The following is a 15926-nucleotide window of genomic DNA, read 5'->3' as shown; positions in this document are numbered from 1 at the left end:
CAGAGCTAAGAGCCAGAGGTTTCCAGGGCTCTGGCTGCCAAATGGCACAAGCCACAAGGAGTCAATTAAGTCCATGCTCCCAAATCCACATTTACCACCAACGGGTTCCAAGTCGGCCCAAGGAACTGCCCCTTCCTGCAAACCAGCCTATGGCTGAGCTTCCAGATTCTGAAGGCAGGTCCCTGGCTGCCACGAGACCCTTCTCCATGGCCACTTGTGACCTTGAAAATGTCCTTTTGTCCCTTCAGCGTCTCAATTCTACTGTCCCTCCAAATAGGAGACGATCGAGTTCTTTCAGAAGGTTGTCCATACCCCAGGAACAGAGGACACTGTAGTCTCATCAAAGAACAGAAAAGTACCTTTCCATCCATGTACCCTAGGCCTAAATGGAAGGAGCACCAGCCTAGTTCACTCATTCAACAAGCATTTGGTGGCTGCCTCGGTACGGAAGACTACGAAGATTAAAAAAAAAAAAAAAAAAAGGCAAGGTCTCCGTTCTTAAGCAGGGGATCAGATGGGTGATACACAAAGATAAAAGCTGAAGGTCAGAGCCAAAGATAAGCTCAAGCAGGTCCAAGCTTGTACATTCCTCCTTTGCTGCAAGGTATTCCCACCCCGCCCTCCCTGAGCCCCCAAGTGCGCAGAGTGAATGAGCCCCAAATGGCGGTCCAGCGTCACCCCTCTGGGCTCACTCCTGGGCCCTGGGCTCCGCAGAACAATCAGGGCTTCTGGAGGCAGGCCGAGCAGGCGCATTCTCATGTGCAGGGCCCACAGCGCCCTTCTCAGCTGATTGTGTCCAGGCGGCCGGGGTCTCCGAGGCGCATGAATGCCCTTGAATGGGCCCATTCAAACTGATGGACAGGAGCTGAAAGCTGCACACACACAAAAGCCACTGGGCAGCCGGGAGGGCTCCAGCCCCGGGGTTTGCCCACGGGAAGGGAGGCCACCACTCCACAAAGAGCAGTGTGAAGACTTCTCTACACTTTCAATGGCATCTCTGGGCGCCAACTACACAGTACCCGCCCCCACCCCCACCAACCTCGAAGTGGGTAACAGCAGCAGACGATGGCAGTGCATGGAGAAAGCTGAGGGGGTAGAGGTAGAAACGAAAATCCAACAAACAACAAATAAACAGAATACCCTTTTCTTTCATAGCAAGATAGGGCTCTGGGCCAGAGTCGCTGAAGGGCGCCTCCGTGTGCCTATCTTGTACATTGGTTAGGGCTGCATTCCTGACACCCACGGTGACCTTTAAGGACTCTGGCTGACCTGAGATTGTTTAACATGTCACCAAGAAAAATGATCTCGAAAGGGCGCAGCCAATATTTAAATGAGGATTGGAGAAACCTGGTCCCATTCTTGTGCCACTCAGCGTTTTCAAGAGAGGGGGGGAAGAAATCTCTGAAACGACATTTGTGTGTTTAAATAGGACCAGGAAGGGGAGAACCACCCACCTGGAATTCTTTTAATTGCTTCAAGGGAGGGGCAGGCTCTGCCAGTCAGAGGAGCAGAGAAGTCTATTTACACTGTTGCGCACAAATATTTTACGCTCACAGTCAGGTGGCTACTCTGGAAAGGGTGATTCTCAGCTCCCGAGATCACATTACTTTAGAAACAACCCCCCAAAAAGATAATTAAAGATAGTTCCTCCTCATAATGCAATACTATAAAGAGCAATTAAAATTAAATTAGCTTGTCATAGTAAAAAAGATGGATTGCATTCTTAGGCTTCCCGACCCGGAGTTAGTAAATTCATGGAGAGAAGGAAGAAGTCTGTGACTGAGTAGCAGTTTTACTAAAGAAATATTAAATGTTCGGACAAATTCTGTGAACAGACCAAGATAACACGGAGACAGGCACCGATTTCACTTTTTAAATTATAGAATAATTCAAACATATAAAAAAAAAAAAGGACAGATAGAAACATAAAAACCAATAAACCCAGCAACCCAAATTCACAATTGTTAGCATTTTGTCATATTTGCTGGTTTCTTTTCTTTTCTTTTTTTTTTTTAAAGAAATAAAACGTTATAGAACCAGAAGAAGCCACTTGCCTCCTTCTGCAGAGGCAACGTGTCCGTGTTTTTACAGATTTGCCATTACTGATGCAACATAAACAGACCATAACATTGTCGTGTGTTTTTTCCTAATTTTTAGTTTGAAATAATTAAAGACGGACAGGAAACTGAAAAGCAGTGAGTAGGGAGATCCCACGCACCCTTCACAGACTCCCCCAGCGTGAACATCCTGCATAAATAATCACAGCACATGATCAAAACTAGGAGAGCAACAGTGGCACAACCCATAGAGCTTACTCAGATTTTACCAGTTTCACAAGCACTCGTGTGTGTGGTGGTGGGGTCCGTGCAACTTTCATGTGTAGCTTTGTGTAAGCACAACAATCAAAATACTAAACTATACTCTCCCTCCAAGGCTCCCTCTTGCTACCCTCTTCATGGGGACACCATTCACCTACCCCATCTCTAACTCCTGACGACCACTTAACCGTTCCCATCTCTAATTTTATTCCTTCAAGAATGTGCTACAAGTGGAATAAACAGTGCGGTCTGTAGGTGTTGGAGACTGGCTTTTTTTACACAGTGTCATGTCCTCGAGGTCCGTCCACATTGTTGCGTGTATTGGTGATTTGTTCCTTCTTGTTGTTGAGCAAGCATTCCACGGTATAGATGTACCAAAGTTTGTTCAACTATTCATCACTGAAGGATATCTGGGTAGTTTCCAGTGTGTGGCTATTTTGAGTAATGGTGCTATGAACATGCACGTGTAAGTTGCTCTGTGAACATGAGAGAAAGGCCCTAAAAGAGTCTAAAAATTTTTGAAAAAGAATAAAGGAATCTTTCTTCCCAATGTGAAGGATGACTATACAGCTACAGTAATTGTGACAGCATGGAGGTAGAGAAAAATACACACAGATCAACTGGGACAAAAGAGAGAACACACAATCAGCCCCACACAAATATGCCCAGGTGATTTTTGATAACAGCACAGTGAATTCAATGAAGAACGTGTAGCTTTTTCAACAAACAGTACTGGAGCAACTGGATACCAAATAACATCAACATCAACTTCAATTTCACACTTTATACAAAAGGTAACTAAAAATGGATCCTAGACTTAAATGTGAAACATACAACTATAAAACTTTTAGGGGGAAAAACAAACAGGACTCAGGGAGATAACTGAGATAACTTAAGTTTCTGTAACTCACAGGACAGCAGGAAGAGCCTCTTAACACATCTTCTCTGATGTGTCCCATGTGATTGAAATTCCACTATTAGACAGTCATACCTTTGGCTTAGGGGCTCTTCCATAAAATTCCTTTGGGAGAGATAAGATATGAGCTTTAAATCTTGGGGTGAGTCAAATTTCAAGAGCTCTCCAGTTGACAGCTGACAGGAGGCTCTATAAAGAAGGAAAATTAAAAAAAAAACAACACTAAATACTTATGGGAATAGAGGACATTAGAAAGGAGTCAGAGGAAAAAGATGACCTTCTGACATGTTCCATCTACCTGACAATGCCAAGGTCAGTCCTTCCAAAATCCCATCTGGTTCACAGTCATTGGTGACAGTGATGCTGGGGATGTGTTTTCACCAAACTACACTCACCCAACGTGAGCAGACACTCATACAGGGTGTGCACCAACTTACATGCAGAGAAAAGAAAGTGTACATAGGTATAAGAGGGTAGGGGGTTGTGGATGTTTCCTCAGTGTAGTACAAATCTAGCACAAAACAAATGATTTCTATTCAAATAAGATAACAGTATGGATGATGTATTCATTACTTATCCAGCATTTTCCTTCCTGGATTTATTATTTCTTTTCTGTGGATGTTTTATAGAATTACTCAGGCAAATGCCTTTTGGGGGACTTGCTCTTGGAGTATCCTAGATACAAACGCATTGGACATATAAAAAGAATCAAAAACAATCAAGAGCTTTTAACCCTAAATTCCGTAGAATCAAATTTTTCACCTATGCTAATTCAGGAGGCACAAGGGATGTCGTATGGTCTTGTAATCATATTTATCAAACCATAAATTTGTATCATACAACCTAAAGAATAAGCATCATAGAAACAACAGAAATGAACATGTTAAATCCAGAAAGCGTGGTCCCATGAGATCTAAGGCTATCGTTGCTTGTTTTCCCCATCCACGTGGGAAGAGTGTTCAGAGAGGAGGCATCAAGTCTCCACAGCACCCCCTGAGGGCAAGGAGGAGTCACAGCAGGTTGGAGCAAGCCCTCAGCTTTTCCATATCACTTTGGAGGGACCCTGAAAACATCTTCCCTGTACTCTCTCCTGACTGGGAAAGAAACCCTTATCTCCTAGTCAGGCTGCTCAGAGAATATGACGCTCAAGTCAAAATGAGGCAGCAGAGAACACAAACAGACCAGGAGGCAGGGCTTCAACCGATGGAAGTGACACATACAGTGAGGGCCCTCTTAGTTCTGACCATGTTCCCTTCTACCAGCTAGTCACAAAAAGCCGCCAAAGGCCATGAGTTGCCACAGTCTAAGCGCAGCGTAGCACCTCAGGCTCGGACACAGCCATTCTCTCACTCGAGGCAGCCTCCTGAGAAAAGTCACAAGCACAGGCAGGACAGCCCTCTGGGGACCAAAGGCCACCCTGAGCCAAGTGAGCTTCTGTGAGGAGCCCAAGCTGCCCCGAGGTTCAATGTTGGGGCTGACTCCTGCTTGGGACTGGGCAACTCACTCAGACTTCTCTGCCTCAGCTGCCTCAGCTGTGAAATGCTGCGACGTGGATTCATGAGTCAGTACGCCGGCCTGGCAGAGGGGGTCCTCAGTGCAGGCTAAGTATTATGATCGTCTGTCTTGTTCCTAATGCACACTCACATAAAGCTGATTTCCCAGGCGTCTCCTGCTCCCTGCCTAGGTAGCCACAGTCTTAAGGAACGTGAAATTCTTCGTCCAAGCCTAACAAAGATTCTGAGTGCTGGCGTGAGCTCCAAATGTGGACTCAGAGAACTGAGACACAGGCAGACCCTGTCACTCAACTTTGCTGTGACATCTGGAACAGGCCCTTGACCTCTCTGAGATGATAAGAGTCTTCACCTCGCTGTGGGGATCAGCAGGGAGGGCTCACGCGAGACCTCACAACTGGCCATAACAGGAGCTCTTGGGCCAAGTCGACCGGCAAAAGCCCGCTTCCTGATGACATGGGTGGGCCCAGGCAGAGCGGCAGAGGACCGGGCTCTCAAACAGAGGGAAGCACAGTTGCTGAGAGCCTGCCTTGCCCCATCCCACCCCCATCCCAAGAGCAAGCACAGGGGTATCACTGGGAGAGGACCAGCACTGCAGCCCTGCGCTTACACCTGGTAAGGATGGGCCAGGAAAGGACGGACGAATGAGATCATCCTCCACTGGGCTCTCCAAGCAAGGAAGCTGACCTACCTTCACACTCTGAGGGCTGGGGTTGTTAGGAAGCCTCTTCATAACCACCATCATGAAGATGCCAGAACTACCAAAGAATATAGACCTTTTTCCTGCAGGCTGGCTTTTTTTAATTTAATTTTTCACATTTATTTTGTTTTTGAGAGACAGAGAGAGACAGAGCACAAGTGGGGGAGGGGCAGAGAGAGAATGAGACACAGAATCCGAAGCAGGCTCCAGGCTCTGAGCCGTCAGCGCAGAGCCCGATGCGGGGCTTGAACTCACAGACCGCGAGATCATGACCCGAGCCGAAGTCAGACGCTCAACCGACTGAGTCCCCAGGCTGACTCTTAAATGTGCCCCTTGTCCCTTCATTCCCCTCCAACACCCAATCTGGGCACTCGCCACCAGTTTTCTAAAGTCACCTTCAGGTCACCTTCCCCTGGAATATTTATCCCATGATCCTCAACCAGACTCTACTTTCAGTAACTTTGCCTCTGCCAGGCCTGGTCCAGCCCCTCCTCCTGGCGGTCAAGGCCACCTCAGCCCATTCCTCGGGCCCCTTTCTGTGCCCTACTTTTAGGGTTCTTCTGCTGACTAGAATGCCTTCCCCTCCTTTTTTTTGCAGATTTATTGAGATATAATTGACACATTACATTGTGTAAGTTTAAGGTTTACAATGTGATGATTTAATTGTGTGTGTGCTATGAAACCCTCTCCCCCTTCTATCCGCCCAGGTCCTGACTGGCCTTCATAGCTTGGCTGAAGACCTACTCCACAGAAAGATCCTTACAGATTTCTAGCCCTCACAGACACTTCATTTTTCTTCTAATCCAATTTCTCTCCCAAAGACACGGCCTTAAGATGGAGTCTGCCAAACTCCACATGAACCGTTCTGGTGCTGTGCGAGGTAGCAGTGTGCCGTGCTCTTGGACTGCGACAGTGGTCCGAAAGCTCTCCTTCTACACTTGAGTCAGAGACCCACCTCACTCCATCTGGCTTCCACTCTGACCTCATCTTCCCCTCGTCCTCCCGCTGGGACTACTCGTTACATCACACCCCTTCCCACGACGTTACAAAAAGGTCATGGTGGCCAACGTGCAGTATCACCTTCCATTTTCTCCAGACCCAGGCCTCCCACAGACCCCTCACTATCATTTGTTTGTCTAAGACCTGCTGAAACTGAAGCCCCCAGAACTAAGCCTGCCATACAGAGTTGTTGGGGCCGTTCTCTACCTTGAGCTGGGCTCTCTCATGCGACCACTGGCAAACACGCTTGCTGTCCTCACCGAGCCCTCCTTCTATTTGGATTGACTTTGGCCTCTATTAGCAGGTAAGTTCACTGAAAGTGGCCTGGGGTCGTGGCCTCTTGCATCTTCTAGAGTGCTAGGCACAAGCAGACATGTGACAACTACCCACTGCTTCACCCACCGATTCTACCCCAAATCAGGTCTGAACTAAAAGACATGCCTATTGGCCACGCCTAAGAGTCAGACTACATAACACTTTCTGCCCTATACAAGCAAGCAGGGGTTTCAGTCTGACAGTCAGCAGGCAACAGAGATGAAGAAAAGACACCAAGAAGGAACTGGGATCATCCAAAACAAAGTCCATCATGTACAATAATTACTCGACTGTGTGCAGCATTCCTCTTGAGGCCTGAGACATAAAGGTTGGACTAGGGATACCATGGACCATCCATCATAGGAAGTTGAGTCGCAAATGACTCCCGTCTATACTAACATGGTGGGACCAGTTGGAAATTCAATAATGACCTCCATGAACATGCTGCCTTCTTGAAAGGCACTTATACCACGAGCAAATACTTATCTTGGTTGATTTCCTCCACGCATGTAAAATGCTTTTTGAAACCTAGTATTTCAGGCACACATGAGGTGCAATCAGGACCCGTGCTGTGGCAGAGACAATGCCATTTTATTTTCTTCCTGGGCCCACAAAAAGACTACATTTCTCAGCCTTCCTTGGAATTAAGTGGAACCACTAGGACTGAATTCTGTGCTCTCTCATTCCTCCTCCAGGATTGGATGTAGTTGAGAACCGCTGCTCCAAAAGATGGCAGAACTTTTAGATGGAAAGATCTAGGTCCCAGAATGAAACACGGTGCTACAGACCTGCACTGGAAATAAAAAGCAACTTGCAGTACTTAAGCCATTTGAGGGGTTATTTTGTAAAGTATGTATTCTGGTATTCTGTCCCAATAAAAACACTAATAATCACTGGGCTTCTACTCATTGGGGCCATTTCCCACCTGGGGGTCCCCAGGGGAAAGTTCTCTGGAGAGCAGCAGGCTAGGGTTATTTTATCCTGGCTGTGAGAGCCCGCACAGGAACCCTTTCTACCCACTCATTCATTCGTTCAGAGCCTGGCTGGTATGTTAACAATGGGGGAAGCGGAAGTCACTGCAGGGCCAGGATCAGATAGCAGCCAGCTGCTGGTGTTAACACATTCCTGCCACCCTCCGGCTCTCCTGCCTGCCACAGGCCGCCTGCCACCCCAGACCAGCAGCGGCCTGTTTGTCTTTTAAGGGCATCCAGAGCCCAAATCTGGGCCCGAATTCACAGACAGCGAATATCAGGGCCCCTGTGCCTGTAGCTCCTGCAGGTCCCAGGCTGTCCTGAGAGGCTGGGACGTCCACCTGGCCATCTGTGACAGTCGAGTTCAGTTCTGAGGGCCTTGCCTCTCCTTGCCGTCGATGCCTCTCCTTTCCAAATGAAATACCACTTACTCAAGGTGTCTCTGACTGTTCCCTTCTCCTGTATCCTTAGGCATTTTATATCTGAGACTCTCAGTGTGGCCTCAGACACCACCGGGCTCACCCAACACGGTTTAGCTGTGTTACCCAGAGTTCTGTGTCTCCTCATAAGAGACAGTTCTTCTGGAGGGTAGGGACTATGTTTGCACGCCTTCCCTGTACCCCCAGTCTTGGCACCAGGCAAAGGCCACTCACTAAATGCCTGCTTAGTGATCAATGAGTGAGGTACTGGGGGGCCCAGTGATACCCTGATGACACTGTACATATAACCACCGGACCAATAAACCTAGATTTAAGATGCAAACCAGTCCTCTTTGCTGGGGGCACACTTGAGTCCCAAACTTTCTCCTCCAAGCAGATTCCCTCTCTTCCCCTCCAGTCTCTTGCTCCTCTAGGATTATTCCATCACAAAAGAGAATGCTTCTCCTCGGCCCCAGGGGGCTGCCCGGGATTCTCTTGCTGTGGTGGACTCTCTCCCTATCACATAATTCTTTGTTCCCATGGGCTATTTATTCCCTTTGCTGCTACCACCAACAAGCAGGACCCGGGGCCCAACACAGAAGCACACATTCCTCGGAGAGCCTCCCAGACCTCCTTCAACCTTCCAAAGCAGGGCCTTTTCCTGGGCAATTTTAAAGGATGTGGCTTACTTACCTACACTTCATTTCTGGCCACACACCAAACTGAACAAGGAATGCATTCCCGCCTCCCTTCCCCCACCCCCCCCCCCCACCCCCCAGCATGCCGGCCACTCCTGTTAGGCAGGTCTGCTCACCAGGTGATCCAGCCCTCTCTCTCAGGTGCCCCCTGCTCATCGTACTTCCCTCTTCCCAATTCCCTACAAGAGCCCCAAGTCCAGAGGGGCCCCAGGGCAGCCTGCCTTAGAAATTTAGGAAACCTAAATCACCGGCCTCCCCTTTCTCGCTTTCTAGCAGGAGAAACAGCTGACGGCCCCCAGAGCAGCTCTTCTGCATGCCTCCCAGGTGAGCATCTGTCATGAGCCCTTAGCAAGGTGGGACTTAGGGCTGCGCCTGGGGAATCACGTGCTCCAGACCCGCAAGGGAGGAGGCTGTCTAGCTACTTGTTCTAGGCTGGCCGCGTGGCGTTAAGCAAATCATAAAACTTCACAGCACCTCAGTCTCGCTACCTGTAAAACAGGGCTAATAGGGCTGATAGGTGCTAACCTCCTAGGGCTGTTATGAAGATTCCAAGGGGGAATACATACAGACACTTGGAACAGCTCCTGGTGCATAGGAAACACTCCAAAGAGGTCAGCTGGTACTCTTATTATGGTTATTATTTCCTCAAGCCTCACTTCAGGAGGTCACTAACCTCTGGGAGAATGTGAAAGGCAAGGAGACGAGACCAGTGTGGGCCAGAAGATAAAGGAAAAAGGGGTGCTCACAACCAGAGAACTGCTCCCGAGCCTGTATCCTCCATAGAAGAGCATCCAAAAAACTCTGGGATGATGATGCTGGACGGAGCTCCATCTTTTCAAATCCCTTACCCAGGACCCGAGCTGAGTAAGGAGCTGAGTGGGCGGTGATAACTTCACATAGCGAAGCCATTTAATTCAGCATTAAACTCAAACACATTCATTTCAACTCTGCAGATTTCTGTTTTCGGAGAAAAAAATGTATGGGTGTGTGTGTATTCATATACATAGATTTTTGAGCTGGAAAGTAATTTTTTTTCATTGATAAGCATCAGGGAGGGCACCTAGGTGCTATCAAGAATGTTACAATCTAGGGGGCACCTGGGTGGCTCAGTCAGTTAAGCATCCAACTCCTGGTTTCAGCTCAGCTCTTAATCTCACAGTTCGTGAGTTGGAGCCCTGCCTCGGGCTCTGCACTGATGGTTCGGAGCCTGCTTCGGATTCTCTGTTTCCCTCTCTCTCTGCTCCTCCCCCACTTCAAAATAAATAAACTCTAAAAAAAAAAAAAAAAAAGTTACAATCTGAGAGAAGCTCCAAGGACCTCTCTCCTTAGTGGGGACACAGGAGAAAAGGTTGAAGAAGACCTGTTGAAGGGGGTAGCACATGTCATGGGCTGGCTTGAAGGGTTAGCAACATCTAGCATGCAGCCTACCATACTGTATTGCCGCATGCACCAAAAACGTGGGGCTTCTGTAGCAGAAAAGGTGGAAGAGAGATCCAGGCTGAGGAAGTGGTATGAGCAAAGGCCGGGCAGAGTGAACACCTCCAGTGTGTTTAAAGAGCAGGAAGGAGTCTGGTGCGGCCACACCATCGACAACATAGAAGGCAGCAGAAGAGATCAAGGTAATCATGTTGGCGAATGTCAGCACAGGGACTCGGCACACATTTGTCATGCTCCTACTGTGTGGCAGGCACTGGGGATCCAGAGGTGAAGACGATAGGCACGTGTCCACCTGCCACGTGTGGTGGACATTCTCCTAGGGAGGCTGGGCAAACGAGCTACCTGTACCCAATACAGATTCCCAGGCCCCTCCCCCCAATTCAGCAAGTCTTGGCAATCCCCAAGATAATGATTTTTTTCTTCTGTTTTTACTTTTATTTGCATTTATTTTATGCAGAATTTACTGCCAGGCCATCAGTTTTTGTTTCTTTAGTTTCTTCTGGGACATGTTTTTCTTCTATGCAACCTCCCCTTCTGGTTTAGAACAATCCACTCTTTTTTGGTAAGCATCATCTCAATGTGGCAGGGAGAGCTCATGTGCGGGTTAATCTGACCATGAGCTCTGTAAATTCTATTCCGCATCTTGGGGACTTTGTTCACCTGGATGTGCTCAATGATCAGAGAATCTACACCTAAACACCTTTTATTTGAGAAAGAGAGAGAGAGAGCAAAAGAGAGCAGGAGAGGGGCAGAGGGAGAGGGAATCTTAAGCAGGTTCCAATGCCCATCACAGAGCACAACACATGGCTCTATCTCACAATCCAGAGATTGTGACCTGAGCCAAAATCAAGAGTCGTACGCTTAACCAATTGAGCCACCCAGGCGCCTCTAAACTCTTAAGTTCAGCATTACTCTCTGCATTTTTAAGCATGTGCAGTAAAACTTCAGCACTATTTTGGGGGGGGGGGGCACTGACCCTGTGTCCCACCCAGTGTTTGGCCTGGGCACACCTACCAGCCCCACCACTGCAGTCACAGAATGGCACACATTGCCTCTGCAAAGAGACAACCTTCAGATAGTTGATGGCTCTTCGGATCTGCATACCCTTGGTGGCCTGGGCAATTTCATGTGTGTTCTTAAAGTGAACATGAAGATTTGAACCTCTTGATTTGCATGATTTTGTAGTGTTTTCTGGGTCAAGGGAATAGCCAACCATTTACAGAGATCGCCTCAGGCCACTTACGAGAAGAGGAAGGATACTGGATATTTTTAAAAGCACAATTCTGATACACATTTGGGAAACACCCATGTGGACCCATCTTAGTCTCAGGAGGGCCGGAATGCCCTGAACACCATAACTCCCTGAACTTGAATCCCTCCAGAGAAGGAGGGCCTACCGCCTCTCATGCGAATGCTTTGCAAACTGTAAAGTGTCCCATAAAAAAATAAGCAACTATTATTATCGATGCTGGGTTCTTATTCTACCTTTAGACAGATCTGCCCTTCTAAAGAGCTGAATTTTCAGCCTGTGGCACCCTTCAACTTATTCAAAGCACAGCTCCTATCCCCTCCCTCTCTTCCTTCCCTCCAGAGCTCAGCAAAGTGTCTTCTCTTCTCCTCTGGTAAGACTCAGGACCTCGGGGCACCTGGGTGGCTTAGTGGGTTAAGCATCTGAATCATGATCTCGGCTCAGGTCATGATCTCACAGCTTGTGAGTTCGAGCCTCACACTGGGCTTTGTGCTGACAGCACAGAGCCTGCTTGGGATTCTGTCTCTCCCTCTTTCTGCCCTTTCCCTGCTTGCTCTCTCTCTGTCTCTCAAAATAAATAAACTTAAAAAAGAAAAAAAAAGACTCAGGACCTTGGGGTGCCCTGACCTGACCACTGCCCCCCGCCCCCCGCCAACCCCCAGGGCAAGCTCCAGTAGTTCTAATTCTCTCTTAACATCTGAGTCATGGCACTGACCCAATATTCACCCAGGTGCTCTGATGGGACAGGAGAACACATTAGCAGCCCCTCCAACAATCCTCCTAGACTCAGACCATGTTCCCTTCTGTGTTGTTTTAGATTCCACTCCTCAACAGAGCTGAGATAGGCTTTGGGAAGCTCCTATTTTCTCTATCAAAATGACAACATGAGGGCACCTGCTGGCTCCGTGGGAAGAACATGAGGCTCTTGATCTCAGGGTCGTGAGTTCGAGCCCCATGTTGGGTGTAGAGAATACTAAAAAAATAAACTTTAAAAAAAAGTTAAAAAAAAGACATCATGGATCCAAGCATCAGGAACACTGCCTTTCTATTTACTCAAAACAAAACTAAAAAGCCCATCTATTGTCTTCGGCAAAGTTTTTTAAGCCCCAACTCCTTCTGAAACCTAATCTTGTAGACGCTGTCAGCAGTCTGGGTTAACCTAAGGGTTAGCATCCCAGAATGCTCCAAAGGGCCCTGAACAAGCACCATCAAAAGCAGATGTGGGAGGCTCCCCAGGCCAATTTAGCTGTCCCCAGGGAGAGTCGAGTGCCCGGAATGGGGCCTTTCTTAGCCAGGCTCCTTATGACTGGGCTCTTCTCCCTGGCTTTCCCCCACTGCCTGTGACACAGCCTCTTCCCCCAGTTCTCTGGTACTCTCTTCCCCCTTCACGCTTGGGGCCAGAACAGCAAGCCCTCTCCCTGCTGGCTGTCCCCTGGCAAGTCGTCAGCTTGCCAAACGCACTCCTTTCAGGAGCTGTCGTGACCGTCACGGCCCTCACACGCATCCGCGCTCTCACTCTGGCCAGGCAGGATGGGCCCAGGTGGGAAAGCTCTGAAGCCAAGAAATTTTTCTCATGGGCCATGGGAAACTGTCAAGGGCTTTGAGGAGCAGCCTGGGCTCAGCAGGTGCTAGCATAGCGATACGGCAGAGGGAGGAAGGACAGACTGGGAAGGGGATAGATTGGAGACTGGCTGGGAACTCCTGTAATAGCTGAGGTGAGAAACTTAGGAGCAAACAAAGCAGGTGGCAGAGGTGTTAACAGAAACAGTGACCCTGAGGGGCTGGGGAGTCACTGGGAGTGAGGGCCAAGGGGGAATGCAGTATGGACAACCAAGGATTAACTAGGGTGGGGATTATAATGCACACTCGAGGGGGGATGATAACAGCCTGAGTCTGGCCATGTGAGGCTGAGATGGCGAGGGTCCCGCAAGCAGACACGATAGGCAGCCAGGTTCTGGGCTAACACATCACCAACCCAAAGCTAACCAAAAGGAGCACTCTGCAGATCAAAAGCCTGGGGGCTCAATATTGGAATTCCAGCCACATGCCACATGTCTCTCTCCCACTTCCCCAAAGGGGGTGTCCTTGACTCTCTCCCCAGTGGATGCCCCTCTGCCCCACCTGGCCAGTTACTTGGGCTCGGAGCTATTCCCAGGGCCTTTGCTGAGCTACATGCTCAGCAGGAGAGTGAGAATCCCCCACATCCTTGAAACCATTAAAAATTAACTCTAGGGGTCTTGGAGAGCTAAGGAAAGTCAGAGAATTTGTTTAGAAGAAAAGAACATTAACTGCCTTTTTTTTTTCATTCAACATCTAACAACAGTTATGACTCAAGAGAACAGTTGTAGTTCTTTCTTTCAAAAAATGATAAGAAGAAATCTTTTCTATGCACTTACCATGGAAAACACTTAGCTTGTTAAATTCACGTGCTGAAAGGAGGAACCCATCACCGCACCAGGGTGGCTCACTCGGCCCTGTTCTAATCCCCGCACTGGGTGGCAGGTAATGGGAGGGGGTCAGCCCCGGGGGTAGGGGTGAGGGGCAGAGCCAGGGGACAGCTTAGCTCTGGGGCTTAGCCAAAGTCTCTTGACTACTCTAGGCTGAAAGGCAAATAAATCCTCTCTCAGACAATGGCTCTCTACCACACTAACTGTGTTGGTTTTGGGAGGTGAAGAGGGGGAACCAAGGCCCAAACCTGAGAGAGGTGTTCAGAGTGCAGTCCTGGACCAGCAACACCATCATCCCTGGAGAACTTTTCAAGGCCCCCCTCCGGACCGACTGCATCACCCACTCTGGGAGCGGTGCCCACCAAGGTGATTCGGATGCTTTTGAGAACCATTACTCCAGCATTTAGACTGTGTTTCATTCCATGGAAAATGAGAAACTGTTCTGTGCCCACCTGGGAGGAAACAAACTCCAGGTGTTCCCAATTTCTTTGGAAAGGTCAACATCGGGTTGAGTTCAAGGTGAGTGGCTCTATTGATTTTAACGTGGCAGTAAAGGCAACTATTCTCTTTTTACTGTTATGGTGCAAAAGAAAACAATGCCCGCAGAATGTGGGTGGCTTTGGAGAGAATGCAGCTCAAAAATGTCCGACTAACATCAGCTCAACCATCCGGGGCCTGTACTTTTCCCAGGAGGGGACTCTGAAAGGCCCTAACACTCCTGGTGGCCACTTTTTCTCATCCTGGGTTAACAGCCCCTTTCTCCTCCAATCCACCCTCTTCTTGATGGTCTCCTCCACCCAAACACCACTCACCCACAGAGGACTGCAGTCAGGAGGCCCAAGCCCAGTAGGGCTGGCTGAGGCTCCACTACGACCCCTAACCTGAGACATCTAAGACAACTGTTTTAAAATGCAGCCCTAGGGGCTCCTGGGTGGCTCAGTCAGTTAGGCATCTGACTCTTGACTTTGGCCCAGGTCATGACCTCACCATTGTGAGATCAAGCCCCAAGTTGGGCTCCACATTGAGGATGGAGACTGCTTGAGATTTTCTCTCTCTCTCTCTCTCTCTCTCTCTAAAATTAAAAGAAAAGAAAAGAAAAGAAAAGAAAAGAAAAGAAAAGAAAAGAAAAGAAAAGAAAAGAAAAATGTAGCCTTGACTATCTCCATGGCTCTCAAAGCTCAAACAAGATAGTGATGGCAACCACAGCTAAGCCAGAGCTTTAGTTGAGGCCATGCCAACCTGATTCTAGTGACTCAACTAGACCTCAATTTCCTGGATACAAAATCGACAAATAACTATCTAGTAGGTGCTCATTAAATGTCAGCATTCCTGGCCTGGAGAGAGTGAGCCCTCTGAAAGGGTGGGTGGAAGCATCCAGATGCTGGGATTCCAGCACCCACTGCCCTCCTACAACCAGTCCCCCTACCCCCTTCTGGAATCTTTAGTGCTTAGCAGGAGCTCAACAAATGGAGTGAATTGAGGGGTGAGAGGTGGAAGGAAAGAGACCCGTGAATGTGTGACTCTGGCAAAGGCAGGATTGATCAGTGATGGTATTTGAGGGGGAAGGAAATAGCTAAACAAAACAAACTGTGTTTACTACCATGAAAGGAAGCCAAAACAGTAACCGGCTAATATGAAACACAGGAAATTCTGAAAAGTATGTAAAAAGGGCACTGTTTTCTTTCTTTCCTTTTTTTTTTTTTTTGTCTGAAAGATTAAAACAGTTCAAAAACGTATTCCTTGCCTCTCTAAAGAGCTCATTGTCCTACACATGGACATGTTCCTGGGACACTGGAATGTGGCACTACCTCACGCTTCCCCTCCCCCACCCCACCGTGCCCTGCTTTCCTCTCAGGGGTAGGGGACCACGACATCATTGATCCAGTCAGAACTGACTGGTTGGTGCCGCTGGTTAATAAATGGTTTTCTATCTGTTCCACAGAATG

The 15926-nt window shown here is 48.4% G+C and overlaps 1 protein-coding gene across 5 annotated transcripts in view; it reads right to left on the bottom strand.

Moving 5' to 3' along the window:
- TCF7L1 (transcription factor 7 like 1) overlaps positions 1-15926 on the bottom strand; it is a 157806-nt gene that overhangs the window by 100782 nt on the left and 41098 nt on the right. The window lies entirely within an intron of this gene.

This window comes from Felis catus, chromosome A3, assembly GCF_018350175.1.
Source record: "Felis catus isolate Fca126 chromosome A3, F.catus_Fca126_mat1.0, whole genome shotgun sequence".
Taxonomy (NCBI): domain Eukaryota; kingdom Metazoa; phylum Chordata; class Mammalia; order Carnivora; family Felidae; genus Felis; species Felis catus.
Note: the sequence above shows the minus strand (reverse complement) of the source record. Positions and strands in the feature narration are given on the sequence as shown.